Raw genomic sequence first — 15538 nt, 5'->3', positions numbered from 1 at the left:
AATGTCAAGAGATAACAACCACAAAGCACTCCAATGTGCTGCTTTTTAAGGTCTCAGCATGTTTCCAGGAACCTAAACTTCCTGAGGATGCATCCATATTTTGCAGGATCTGGCATGCCCCAGCACATCACCACACCTTCTGCTCAGCACACAGTACTGGAACAGTATTGACTAAGGTCTGTGGACAACCAATTCCTAACTGTCTCCTTAAACTGCCAGAGAAGCATATGGGATAAAAGTCTAGGTGAGGAAAGTGGTTCATAGAGATTAGGCACATACATCGCAGCTGGCAAGATATGACTGAGATGTGAGTTGTGTGTGACTCTACTCATGCTTTTAGTCAACATCCACACCTTGCAGCATATTTAACATTCACAAGCATCCAGCCTTGCTTTAAATTAAAACTCCATCTTAGCATCCATTCATGATAACAATTTTTAATCAGCATATTATATTACGTGGAAATACAGAATCCCCAGGCTGAGTGAATTTCTATGGGTTGTATAGCTCACAGTAGTAGATACAGCATTAACAATGTACACATGTGAAAATGGACCCAGATAATTTGAGAAGGTGGTTAGGGATGAGATAAAGGGGGAGAACGGTGGAAGGGTGACATTGATGCAACTGACATGCGGACTTGTACCCATTTTGTACAACTGATTAAAAATAATAAGTAAATAGATGATTAAATAAATAAATGAAGCAGCATTAAAAATCATGTCTTTCTACTCTGAAAACATTACAGAATGGAATAGGAGAAACCCTAGCTCTCCTTGACACAGGCCCAAATTTTATTAATAGAGACCCAGAAACACAACAAATCAAAGAAAGGTTGGATAAATGGGATTGCATGAAATTGCAGAACTTCTGCATGGCAAAGGACATAGCTATCAAGAGCAATAGAAAGCCCATGGATTGGGAGAAGATTTTCACTATTCAAACAACGGACGAGGGTCTCATATCTAAAATATACCTGGAACTCAAAAAATTAAATCCCCCAACAACAAATCTTCAAAGAAACAACTGTCCAATAAGTAAGTAGGCTAAAGACTTAAAGAGAAACTTCTCTGAAGAGGAAAGAAGGATGGCCAATAGACACATGAAGAAATGCTCAACCTCTCTAGCCATAAAAAAAATGCAAATCTAAACAACATTGAGATACCACCTCACCCTAGTTAGAATGGCAAAAATCAAGAACTCTAATAACAACAGATGCTGGAGGGGATGTGGACAGAAGGGAACCTTACTGCATTGTTGGTGGGAATGTAAACTTGTTGAACCACTTTGGAAAGCAGTATGGAGGTTCCTCAAAAGACTCCACATAGAGCTCCCCTATAACCCAGCAATCCCACTTTTGGGCATTTACCCAAATGCTTACAAACAAGACCACACTAAAGCTACCAGCACGACTATGTTTATTGCAGCATTATTTACCATAACTAAGATATGGAACCAACCCAGATGCCCCTCAGTAGATGAATGGATCAAGAAAATGTGGTATATATACATAATGGAATTCTATGCCTCTATCAGAAAGAACGACATTTCCCCATTTGTTAGGAAATGGAAAGACGTGGAAAAAATTGTATTAAGTGAAGTAAACCAGGCCCAAAGAAACATAGGTCCCATGGTTTCCCTTATTTGCAATAACTAGTATATGTCTGAGTCAAGCAGAAAAGGTCAGATAAGGTGATGTTAGGGAAATTAACCTAAGATATGTATTCAAATGTTTTTTTCTTTCATGCGATTGTTTCTAACATATTTATAAGATGATTTCTATGTTGCCTTGTATGTTCCTCTCTCACGGTATAACCCCTGCTTTCACTGTATTTGATGTTGGCATAATTTGTGGAGGGGAAGGGGAAAAACAGATCGTTTAAATAGGGATGCAGGTGGACCCATTGCAACAATGAAATGTACAAGTCCTTATGTCCAAAACGAACTTCACAACTTTGGTGGAGGGGAGGGGAGGAGGAGGAGGGTGGGGGGAGGATGAGAAGGGATGGGAAGGGTAAACAAAGCAGGAGGCTACAATGCTTGATAAGAAATGCACTCATTATCTTGCCCATGTAATTTTAACCCCTCTATACAGTATTTTCACAATAAAAAAATCTTTCTTTCTCAAAAGCCTTTTCTTTCATATAGCATCTCTTTTGATAAAATCCCGAGTTCAAACCTCAGTATTGTCAGAAACAAAAAGAACTGCCAAAATATACCTACATTAAAAATAGAAGGAATCCAATTTACAAATCTAAATAATTTCAAGCCAAATATCATTTTTAATACTGAGTAGTTTTTTGATGCTAACTACATTGTAACCAATGCTGTATTCTCTAAAAGCTTTTAAAGTACCATCATCCTTTCTTTTAACCCTCAGGCAAAAATTAAAGCAGTCTCAGGGAATTTAAACTCATTTCAGCAAAACTGTCCCCTCATTTTGACTTGCCAGGTATTTCTAGTACAGAATCAAAGAATTCATTTTCTTGAGAAGTGGTTCCTTTCTTCCTCTGATCTCACCATTCACAGAGAAATACAACAGCTCAAAATAAAATGAGATTTTGGAAGGAAGTGAGTTTGAAATCATATGTAGAAAAATCTTGGCAACAAGGATCCTATCCTATCGTATTCTATCAAATCACAGTATTCAAGCCAGAGAATTTTATCTGGAAAGCTGGCTACACCATGATTTAAAAATAAAATAAAATTACCAACACACTTTTTTGAAGCTCAAGGAGGCATGAATAAAGCTGTGTCCTTGGTGTTAGTAAGTTGATTTATGAAAACAAACGATTCAAGGCTCTTTAGTATCAGGTTGCATTATTTACAGCAATATTCTCTGCTAAAGTACAAAAGATAACAGAAGCCAAAGGAAATGAAATCAAAGTCCATTTAATAGGCTCTGTTTCAAATTCCAGGTACTAATCAACACCATGAAAACAAGTTTCAAGCAAGAATCTTGAAGTCCTCATATGGTCAAATAACTGTGCCCACTAGATAATGAAAATATCGAAGAATAACAACTCAAACTGACAGGTGTTTGTCATATGTATATATCAATCCCAGATATAAGCATCTAGGAAGGTACAAAATGGGCAGTAACAGTTTCTCAATAAATACTCTCAGTAATAGTACTACCACCATCACCAACAACAACAACCATGCCCATCCCTACCAGCTCTAGCACACCACCATCATCAACACTAGTTTTAAAAAGGTTACCACTTTCTGCAATATAAATCTTCCCAGGGAAGGTATTCAAATGGCACATCCATTGTTAAAGGTTTCATGGACTATATTGTTACTTTACTAACAGTTTAGATCAGTCACTATAAGAAGTTGTGTTTTTAAGAAGGTTGATAGCAGGGTTTTAGTGGCTCACCCCTGTAATCCTAGCTATTCAAAAAATTGAGATTTGGAGGATCACAATTTGAAGCCAGTCTAGGGTGAAATGTCCATAAGAATCCATCTCCAAAAATCTGGGCTAGGGGCATGGCTCAGGTTAGTGGAGCATTAGCATAAGCAAGCAAGCCAAGCAAGCACAAGGCCCTGGGTTCAAACGTTTTTTGTGAAACAAAAAAAGAAAGAAAGAAAAAAATAATATTCATAAGGAAGGAGAAGCAGAGACTTTAGAGTGAGGGAACAGTGGCCATCCATGATGTCCACTGGACATTAGCAGTTAAGATATTACCCAAGGACATTAGCAGCTAATGGTGATCAGACAGGACACCTTTAGTAAGAAGCAACTATAACCCCCTTTAATTTTGGAAATTCACATTCATTAAAAAAGATTATTCTTCATAGCCATATTATTTCTGGGAAAAAAACTTTTTATATCAGTCTAATTCTATGCAAAAGAGAGTGTTGTGACATGTTTATGCTATGTGGAGTATATTTAAATGCTCTTAAAGACATAGTTCCATAATATCTTTTTAGCTTTTCTCAGTTTCAATCACCAGTGTTCAACTACAGTCTTAAAATATTAAGTGAAAAATTCCAGCAATATTCAGGTTTTAAACAACTTTTCACAATATATGTTGTTATAACTGTTTTTACTATCTCCTTAGCCTCTTATTGTGACTAATTTATGAATTAAGTTATATCATAAGTATGTATATATAGAAAACATACATTGTGTATAGCATTTGGTTTCAGAACATATCCCCTGTTAATGACAGGAGTTCACTATATGTAAGTTCTAAGACTTTTTTTTTCTGATAAGTAAATGGTTCTTACAGATGAAAGTGCAGTAAAAGACAAAGAGAAATAATTATGTACAAAAATGCAAGACACAGTTCAAAAAGAAATGCTCATTGAGGAGCTAAAGACTGCTGTCTCAGCAAAGAATGAGGTGTTTCTAGATGAATCAATAAAAGTCAGGTCCAGAAAGGAAATGTAGGTTTCCTTATTTTCAAAGGCACAAAAGGCCAAGTAGCTTCAGAACTAAATAAACCAGGCCCAATCTGCCAATGGTGTATGAAAGCAAAGTTGCAGGTGTTCACATGCATTCCCATAAAACCTAACACTGGAACTGAAACAAGTCATTCTATCAGCCAGATTTCAGGCACCAAAAGTTGTAGAGAACACCTAAGAGGAGGGCTATCATTGTTAAGTGCTAAGTACTGCAACAGGTGCTCACTAGTGGGTGTCAGGACACTGAGTGTACACCGCAGCTGGCTCTCCACTTTCCAGAAAGCCACAGAATTTGGGAGTAGGCTGGGGGCAGAAAGAGTGGAGTTGAGGCCGATTCCCAAGGGCTACTACTTTGTGCAGTACATCTAAAGCCAAGGATTTTACAAGCCAATTCCAGTCCCCTGGTCAGCAGTTATTAATAGAGTAGTAAAGATTTCCACTTTTCTGGACGCAAGCCTGGGGTCTCTGATTAATTTTGACTGTGCATTCCCTCAGTTAAGAAAAATAACCTGAACGTAACCCCCACTGCGTACAAATTTAAAAATTCTATACATAGCCATACATTCTAATATAAATGGGAATTCAAAAGTATACATGAAATATCTAACTTAGAAAACAATTATAGTTTAAATACCTTCTTTCCTTAGTCCAAGGGGTCAGGGAAGTGTACTTCACTTGGGGAGGATGTTATTTTTAGATTTCCCCCCTCTAAGACAGTACTTTAGGCATCTTCCATTTATGGGTCCCCAAGTCTAGGAAGAAGTAACAGAGAAGAAGGACAAGCATGCACATCTGGCCTATCCTTATGATAAGTGCACCACAGAGGAGATATCAATAAGCTCTTCCCAACAAAGAGTGACACAAATTACTGCTGCACGTGAGAAAGAATAACACCATAGAGATAAACTCTTGAATTCACTTAACTATTAATCTGTCTCTTCTGCATCAGATTTTACATTATCCTGAGTCAGAAATTCACTTTAACCTCCAAATAATCTCCAAAAGCAGAAAGCAGAGCTGGAGATAACACTCAAATTGTAGAGTGAAAGCTGAGCAAGCAGGGTGCTCCAAGTTCAAACTCTAGTTCTACCAGTACCAAAAAAAGAAAAAAATCTAGATTCATTAATTCCTAAGAAGTTATTTCCTTTCATCCTGGTAGTCTTATAGGTTAAGATGGTATATCTGAGAAAATGGCAAATGTGAATCATTAATCAAAGAAATGAAAACATGACTATATCTGGCTGATTTTTTGCCACTTCCTGTACTCCATCAACAATACAATGGGAAATGTCTAACAAATCCATAACAGAAACAAGCAGAAATGTGAGGCAAGTAACTGCCTCTTTTAAGATGGGAGCTAGTACTTACATCTGAAATTCTAACTACTCAAGAAGCTGAGATGAAGAGTGTCTGGTTTTAAGAGTCAGGGAAGAAAAATCCATGAGACTCTATCTCCAAAACAACTATCAAAAAGCAATGTGGAGGTATAGCTTGTAGAGTGCCTAGTAAACGCAAGTCCCTGCAATCCAGCCCCAGTATCATTCCCCCACAAAACAAAACAAAAATCGTTCAATCTTGAACCTATCTACAAAAGAGAAAGGATTCTGACCAGAGGTTAAAAAACCTATATAAATCCTATTTGAGTACATCTGTCAGAAAAAAGGAGAGCAGCTGTCATCAATACAATAGGAAATGTTTAGTGAAGTCATAACAGAACCAACTGAAAAGGCACTTACTTTGGGAAAACAGAAACTTGGATCTGAAGTAATGAAGGTATTGTATAATCCTGCCATCTCCAGTTTACTTCCTGTACTTCCTGTGGGCTTGTCAGACAGTAAAATTGGTTAAACTCAAGACATGGTTTAGCATGAAGTCTGCAGCCCTCAGCTGTATGGGATCCTTGTGTAGAAGAGGGAAGATAATTTCTTAAAAAGGCATGGCAGGAGACACTGTGTTAATACCCTGGGAGGTTCTAACTATAGCAAAAAGATGGAGTTTTGAGTTTTCTCTTGGAGGCCCTCCCTAAGGAAATACAGAACTGAAAATGATTACTATAAAAAGAGCATTTGGGGAAAGTTTTGGTGTGTGTAGTGTCCATAAATGATCAGTGATGCCTTCATAATATGAACTCTGCTGAGAAGAAACACTCAGGTACTCCATAATTTTGAGATAATAGTTTCCTGCTGTAGGCTACATTTATAAATTGCCCATTGTGGATGATTCTTAATGTCTGAACACTAGGAGAAATGTTCATTTTCTTCTTGATAACTTGGCCATTAGATAGAATAAAATCTCCAGCTCAGTAATCTGATGAAGTCCAAGAGAATAAAAGACTATCCAGCAACATCTTCAGGTGATTTTTTTTTTTTCCTGCTGAATCTGGGGCTTGAACTCTGGGCGTAGGGTCTGTCCTTGAGCTTCTTTTGCTCAAGACTAATGCTCTACCACTTGAGTCACTGTGCTGGCTTTTTGTGAGTAGTTTATTGGAGATAAGAGTCTCATAGACTTTCCCACCCATGATCCTCAGATCTCAGACCTCCTGAGTAGCTAGGATCATAGGTGTGAGCCACTGTGGTGCCTGACACATTTTTTTTTTAGTTGTGAAAATACTGTACAGAGAAGTTACAATTACATGGGCAAGGTAATGAGTACATTTCTTATCAAGCATTGTTGCCTCCTCCTTTGTTTCCCCTTCCTATCCTTTCCCATCCCCCCCACCTCCCCATCTTCTCTCCCTCCCTCCCAAAGTTGGACATAACGATTTGTACATCTCATTGTTGCAATGGGTCCACCTGTATCCCTATTTAAACTATTTGTTTTTTCCCTTCACCTCTACAAATTATACCATCAAATACAGTGAAAGCAGGGGGGAGGGACATACAAAGCAGCAAAGAAATCATCTTATAAATATGTTAGAAACAATCACATGAAAGAAAAAAAAAACATTTGAATACTTATCTTGGGGTTCATTTCACCTAACATCAACTTAAAGTCAATTAAGCACCAACTGGTTTGGCCCAAGGTGAATATGTAAGTTCCTGGCCAGGAACTCAAATGCAGAAAGTAATCTGGGACGTTAGGCTGCTTGCTTAGGGAGTCTAGAAGACAGAGCAGAGAGAATATTCCCATTTTCCCCCGGGCACTGCATTTACCACCATGATCAGGCCCCTTGGGACTGAGAAGTGTATACCACAAAGCCTCTACTCTCTACAGTCTGATGAAGTAAATAGAAAGACAATTAACAAAACCTAGCCATGCTAAGTGTGTTACGGCAATGAGATTGGAGGCCACAGTAACACATTGGCCATCTATTTGTTAGGGTCATGGCAAACCCTGTATCTCACTGGGCTTGTTGCTATTTGTAGTTTCTTCTGGAAAACTCTACATATAGTTTAGAATGACTTATAGGGATAGAAATATCACTCCTTTGAATTTTCTGTCTCTCTTGTTTTCTATCAACACACACACACACACACACACACACACACACACACACACACACAGGAAGGGTAACAGAAAAGAGTTGGAGAAACAAAAACAAGAACCTGAGCTGGCTGAAAAGCTAGGCCTGTAGGCATATCTATCAACCTCTCCCATGTCTTCTATTTGCTGAACACTGCACATGACTGATCCCAGAGAATGTTTTATTTTGTTTTAATTTTTCTTTTGATCCAGTAAAGATAGGTGAAGGAAAATAACATCTTTCATTTCAGAGACAGGAACCTGATTGACTCAGCCAGTTCTTATTTCTCACAAAGTCAGACAAAGAGGCCTAAACACAAGGAAGTACAGCATCCAACATAATCACCAATAAACACCTAAAAGATTAGAAGTTTTTAATGCAAACTCTGAAATAGAACAATAACAGGAAACCATCTAGTAGTCTAGTTGGGGTTGGGCTAATTGTAGAGCAAAGAAAATTAAGAAAAGCCTGATTTAGAAAGGATTTAGAAAGTAGGTGTCAGATTCCTATCAGGGGTAGGGCACAGCAGGAGAGGACACTAATCTGAAAAGGAAAAGAGAAAGTATTCAGTATTCGGGAGAGGGAGAAAAGCCAAGGAGGCCAGAGGTGGGCTGCAGTATTTCGGTGCCACACATAACATGGGTCCCATATATCTGCCACAGATACAAATTTGCACCTTTTAAAAAATAGTTCAGATGGATTATCTTTATAAGGCAAGAACCAATGAGTGTCCCAGTGGTGAAAAGATAATAGCATTGCTCAGAAAGTTGAGGAACTTCCATGTATACAAATACATGAGTAGCTCACCTACTCTTCAAAATGCCCCTGGGAAAAAAGATACCCCATTTCAGAGATGAGAAAATGAAGCCTCAAAGTTGTAAGGAGGCTGGTTGTCAGTATTTTCTTATATGTCAGTCTTACAGCTAAAGCCTAACTTCTGCAATAGCATGGTGGATCCAGGGAGCAATGGGGGCTCTTGATATCCCAAAGTGCCTCTGAGTCTCCTACAAGGTATAAGCAAAAGCCAATTGAAGACACATTCCCAATACCACAGCAAGTGTACTAATTTCTAGAAGCATCAGTTTAGCAAATCACCCAACACAGTGTTCTGCATGTCTGACCAGAACCTCCTTGGTCGTCTGTTGTTTAGAATGTCAATAGGGTTTTGATCTCCATAGTGTAGAAGGAATAGTCTTCCTTTACAAGTTCTCTAACAACCCCTTGCTCTACCTTGGCTACGAGTCAAAACAAATCCAAGGAACACGAGCTAGTCAGCTGTGAAACTCCTGTTCCTCACACAGGGCTGTGTGGTGGGAGAGCGCACAGATGGAGTTTCCTTTTTAAATGAAATGTTTTGGCACCAGCCTCTGTCAAGAGCTTTCCCTTGTTTCCATCTGGGTTTAGTCCTGGAATGCATACATGAGAGAATGGAAAAAGAAATCTCTCTGTTAGTGAGAAAGAAAACGCTGTTGGTGTGCTAAACCACTAGAAAGGCTCAAGGGGCTGTCAGCACAAGTCCTCAGAGATTAGAACTCTGTTGAAGGAATGTTGTCAAACTGTTCTTAGGGAAGAGGAAAATTCTGTTTTTCAGACTTAGCTCATCCTGGGGGGTGGGGTGGGGAGATTAAACCATGAATATACTTTGGAGTCAGGTAGACCTAGTTATGAGTTTCAGCTCCATTGTTCTCCCAACCCTGGGTATTGAGTGCACGTCTCATCTATAAGCCTGGACTCTGTCATCTGTCCAGCAGAAACATGCTGGTGGTTTTAAGGTTTAAGTGAGACAATATATAATAGCTACCCTCCTATTTACAAGACTTTACAAAAAATAAATATTACTACTATTGGTTTCCACAGGAAATGGTTTAGAACCACAAGGAGACTCTTAAGAAATTTTTTTGGGGGGTCGGTCATGGGACTTGAACTCTGGGCCTGAGCACTGTCTGTCCCTCAGCTCTTCAGTTCAAGGCAAGCGCTCTACCACTTGAGCTACAGCGCCACTTCCGGTTTTTCTGGTGGTTTATTGGAGATAAGAGTCTCACGGAGTTTCCTGCCCGGGCTAGCTTTGAACTATGATCCTCAGATCTTAGCCTCCTGAGTAGCTAGAATTACAGGCTTGAACCACCAGCGCCCAGTTAACTCTAAGAAAATTTAAAGGATCTAACATATAATTGAATAAAATAAATTCACTCATGTCTACCCAGACATGATGACCACTGAAGCTTCAGAAATGGTAAGAAAGGAGGCTTTCTTGGGAAGTCTTCTCTCATGCAATGGAATAGGATTTACAGTCAAACTACTTGAGTTCAAATCCTTGTTTTGTTTCTCACAACCAACAGCTTTGGCAAGGTAATTTATATCTGGGCTCAGTCTCTTCATCTACAGCCTGGCAGCAGTGCTGTGATCTACCTCAGAGCATCATTGTAAGGATGAAATGAATGAATATATAGAAAGGGTTTAGAACCATGTGTGACACAGAAACTCAACAAATGCCATTCATCATATCACTATTGCCATGTTGGACTGGAACCACCCTGACCATCCTGAGCCCCGAAGTATGTGTCTGCATGGCAGGTGTTAGGTTGAAGGCCATTTGCATGTGATATTTGCTAGCTAACTCTACTAGCCAGAGAAGATCTTAAAATAATATCTTTTTTGAAATCAATAGGATCAACAATTATTACTATTTTGAATTTTAATCAAATATCTTTATATCCATATCACAGAAGAGCTAAAAGTCTCCATAGATTATACAAGAGTGAATATCAAATTTTTATAAATTGAAAAGGATCCAGGGAAAACTCATAGAAAGAAGACAATATTTTGTCCTGCATTCTAGTTACTTCGTTTTATGGCTTGACTTACCTACCAAATCTCTATAATAAAGAGAAAAAGTCTTACTCTGACATACAGTCAAACACTTGGAAAGTCTACTCAGCAATAGTTTTACAAGTGAGATAGGAAGGAAGCATGGAGGTCAAAAGTATTTCCTGTCTGTATCTAATGTCAAGAGTCAGAAGAATCTGCCCCTTCAAATCTGCTCCTTCACAGCCCCTGCTCAGGTAATAAGTCAGAGGAAGTGAGGTGCTACTGCAATACAAAGTAACACTGAGGTCAGGAACTGGAAGCATTTTCAACTCTGCTAGTTCTAGTATGTCACCCTCTAGGAGGTCACAACCTCTGGAGAATACTGGTTTCTTCATCTGTGAAATGAAGAACTACATACTTCCTAACTGTTAGAGATGCTACTGGGTTTAAGTGGAATTAAAACAACCTAACACACATAAGATGAATGCTCATTTTCTTATACAATTTTTTCTTTTAAATGCCATATTTATTCTAGCAATGTTTACCAATGGCACATAACTGTAATCACTTTTTGCATTTTCTCTTCATTGCTAATGCTCTTGTAAAACTTCTAATTTCAATGTGAATCTCTCTCTTTTTTTTTTTCTGGATAAAAATCTTAGAAAGTCAACCCACTACAACTGAATAAAGCATTTCTACCAAGGCTAAATTCCACCTCTCTTGTTTCTTCCCTTCTCTCCTAATATTCATATACTTTGAGATGAAATACAGTCTGAATTAGAAAGTAGATCTGAGATAATTTCTTTTTATGTCAGCTCACTAACAATAAAATCTGGCTACCTTTATTCCAATAGCAATCTATATTTTCTCAAACTCTCATAAATGTTTAAGTGTTTATTTTTTATATAAAAACTCTAATTCTTCCCTATATGAAATTCATGAAGTGTAAATTTTCATATAAAACTGCCAAAGGGGTTCATAATCCTCAAACGTTACAGCCCAAAGGGTCCTCAATATAATGAACCTACACTTTCTAATGGAATAAATTGAAGTTCTCTCAAATCTAGAAGTTTGACTAAGGTCAGAAAACAAGGGAACTAGAAAGCCTTTTTTAAAATAAAATTGAGTACCAAAAGATACCATTATGTTAAATATTCCAGTGGGAAGCCCAAAATAAAACCCCCAAATAGTGAAATTACTCAACTTAAGTTTGAACTTTCAGAATATAGATAAGACGCATTACTGGTACCTATGTAGGATCAGGACATCTGTGCTTGAAAAAGTTCTAGAAGTTTTCTAATACCTAGAGGTAACAATCACCGAGGAAAAAGAAGAATGCCAGTTTTATACTCCTAATCCATGTCACTACCTTTCCTGACCTTTTTACCTAAATCATCTCATCCAACTATATTCAGAATTTAAAAAGAAAATTTTGCTTTCTTTATGTATTAAAAATCATTTTGTGAAGACTTAGTTTTCTGTTTTAACAAGATTTGTAACTAAATCACAAAAATTAAGGTCTCCACATGCTCCTTCTGTAGGAATAAGGAGAGGCAGCCAAGAAAAGACTTCAACCATTTATGAAGATGAAAATGCATGGTTGATGGGCGGGGGAGATGAAAGCTAACATCACATATCACACATACTAAATTCAAACAGAATCATGAAAATAGAGATTATAGAATGGCAAGAGATTATAGAGCACTGTAGGCAACTGCTTTCTAATTATAACTTGGTTTTAATTTAGCATGTATCAAGTTTAATTTTACAGATCAAAATTATCATGGAAGGGACAAGTAATTGAATGTTGTGAGCAGTGTTGGTCCTTTGTATAAAGTGCACCTCAAGAAAACCTGACTTAAAGGACATCAGTTTTGAAAGGGAAAGACACAGTTCTGAGATACTGTTTCATTGGGAGTCTTCCACCTTTTGATGCTTTGTTTGCCTTTATACTAAGCCTGTAAAGGGTTTCCTCTAAGTTGCCTTCTCTTCCCCCAAATGGTCTTTTTTAGACTTTGCCTCTGTTCTATCCACATGTCTGCCAAGTTTCTTCATCTTAATTTCCACATAATCAGGGCTCTGCTCTGACCTGTTCTGGATGTTTCCCTTTCTGGGACAGATCCTCTCCTTAGATACTATGTCCTGTCTGCAATGGGACTCCACTGTTCCCATCATTTCCTTCTTCTACAAAATCCTCACTTGTTGCCACTCCAGGGAAGACTGGTGTCAATGACTTTCTGATGTTTACTTCTTCCCATACTTACATGAAAGTTGATACCTGCAGTTACAAGTGATTTCACTAGTCCTCCTTAAATCCCCAAGTTTGAAGACTATAAAGAGATAGAGAGCCAGGCGCTGGTGCCTCATGCCTCTAATCTTAGCTACTCAGGAGGCTGCAAATCTAAGGATTCTGGTTCAGAGCCAGCCGGGTCAGGAAAGTTCATGAGACTCTTATCTCCAATTAACCACCAGAAAACCAGAAGTGGTGGTTTGTGTGGCTCAAGTGGTAGAGGGCCTTCCTTGAGCTGAAGAGTTCAGGGACAGCGCTCAGACCCAGAGTTCAAGCTCCATGATCACCACCACCAACAACAACAACAAAAAAAGGAGATGGAGATTCTCCTAAATATTCCATTGCTCTCTGGTATGCTATTCTATGTTACCTGTCCTTAAGACTTTGTTGATGTTTCTTTTTTACTTGATTCATCTTAATTTCTCATGAGGCCTTAAAACAGCATGTGAATTACCTTTTGCTTATACACAGGAACTTATTATGTTGTCAAATTCTTCTAAAGTTAACTAAACTTTTTACATGAAGAACAATTTATGATAGGAGTACATTTTATTATTCCCAGGCAATCTTATATTTAGAAACATAGATGCTGTTATTTTCTGATCACTGCATATTAAATAATAAAAAATGAATTTATGAAAAATAATAAAAAGTTTTATGATCACCAAATCTACTGCTCAGATTTTTCCAGACATTGGAAGATATATATAATATGTAATATTATACAATATATATAATAATGTATAATATAACATAGATATTTATTATATATAGATGAAGGTTTTGACAAGCTTTGAAAGTCAAACTTTCTCTCTTTTACTTTAATGCTTCATGCTGTTTGAAGAGTTCCAGACCTTGCCTTAATTTGGACAAAGTTTGCTTGTTAAAAATGAATAGCTGGTTTTCAGCAAGTAAAGTACAGTGGTTGAAGGACCTGGCCTCCCAGAAAGCATAGGCAATTCACCCTAATAGCAGGAAGGAGAATGTCATTGAAGGGTTCAACTTTCATTTCAAAGCCTCCTATGTGTGGTCAGTTACAAAGAACAGACTGAATAGGAGACAAAGAAAGGCCCCAAATCCTGCTTGGTCTGTTAATGAACCTATCATTCTGTCCTTTTACCTGGGATGTCTGCTCTCCCCACACCACCCTCTTCAACACTAACAAATTCCTACTTTTCTAGAACCCTTTTGGTTCTTTACTCAGTTTAAATTCTGTTCCTATATGATTATCTAGACATCCTTTTGGGCCTTCTCAGAGTCTATGCTTGTTATATCTACTGTTTCTTCCTCATTAAATTTGGTAATCTATCAGTTTTTCTAATAATTGTATCCTTAGCATTTAGGACAAAAAGGCACTTAATGCGTATTTGACTAAGTATTTCTTAGTTAAAGCATTAGCTTATCAGGGATGTACCTCTAAATTTTACATAACTTAGAAAATAAATATAAATATGGCTACTTTTTTGTCAATTATAAGAAAAAATTACATTGCAAAAAGCAGGTGTTATAGTGACCAGACTTTTCCTGACCCAATTTCTACTCTACTGTCTGCTGAAATGCCAGATATACTTCATTTATCCTCCCAACATTCAAAACCAGAAAAAGGACAAGAGATTGTTTTCCTGCATTGCAAGCCAAAAGCAATTCTCCTAGTTTCAGACTTTTAACCTGAATGTCTTAGTGATTTGGAAAGAGAATGCAGTTATCCAGTAGGTCTCAGGTCATTGTCTTCTACACCCAGGGAAATGTTATGCTATTTCACTAAGATGAGGCTGTTACATTCCCTGTATCACTCTCACAGACTTCATGATCAGGCAGACAATAGCATATGCCTAAATTCCAAGTAAAACTTTTCTCCTTCAGCAATAGGTGTATACTAAGCAAGCTCAGTAGGTTTCTGAGTCATCCAGTTTTCCTTCAAATAACTGTCTTTATTTGTTAGGAAATGGAAAGAATTGGAAAAATCATTTTAAGTGAAGTAAGCCAGACCCAAAGAAATATAGGTCCCATGGTTTCCCTCATTTGCAATAATTACTATATGTTTAGGATAATTTTATCAGATGAGCAGAAAAGTTCAAAAGCTATGTACATGTGACCATATAAGATGATGCTAAGTGATATGAACCCCAAGAAGAGAACACAAGAGGTCTTTCTTTGTTGTTGTAGTTTTTAATGTACTATGTGAATTTTTTTGGTTTCTTTTGTATGTTCTTCCCCCTATGGTATATCCCCTGTTGTCACTGTACTTGATTTTGGTACCCTGCATCTTGTATATAGATAGGTCTAATTTAGGGAGGGGAAGGGGAATAACAAAATGCTGAAACAAGGACACAGGATGACCCATCGCAACAATGATACCCACAAGACACTACATTGGAAATGAACTTTGCAACTTTTGGGGGGAGGAGAGTAGTGAGAAAGGTAGGAGAAGGAAGGAATAGTGGGAGAACAACAAAGGAGGGAGTAACAATGCTTGATAAGAAATGTACTCATTACCTTACTCATGTAACTGTAACCCCTTTGTACAGTATCTTTACAATAAAATAAAATTACAAAAAGAAATC

At 37.7% G+C, this 15538-nt stretch overlaps 1 protein-coding gene across 1 annotated transcript in view; it reads right to left on the bottom strand.

The window, feature by feature from the left end:
- The window catches only part of Stxbp6 (syntaxin binding protein 6 (amisyn)), a 261788-nt gene that overhangs the window by 164561 nt on the left and 81689 nt on the right, over nt 1–15538 (bottom strand). The window lies entirely within an intron of this gene.

The sequence above is a fragment of the Dipodomys ordii genome, unplaced genomic scaffold (assembly GCF_000151885.1).
Source record: "Dipodomys ordii isolate 6190 unplaced genomic scaffold, Dord_2.0 Scaffold84, whole genome shotgun sequence".
NCBI lineage: Eukaryota > Metazoa > Chordata > Mammalia > Rodentia > Heteromyidae > Dipodomys > Dipodomys ordii.
This window is presented reverse-complemented; position numbering and strand designations above follow the sequence as displayed.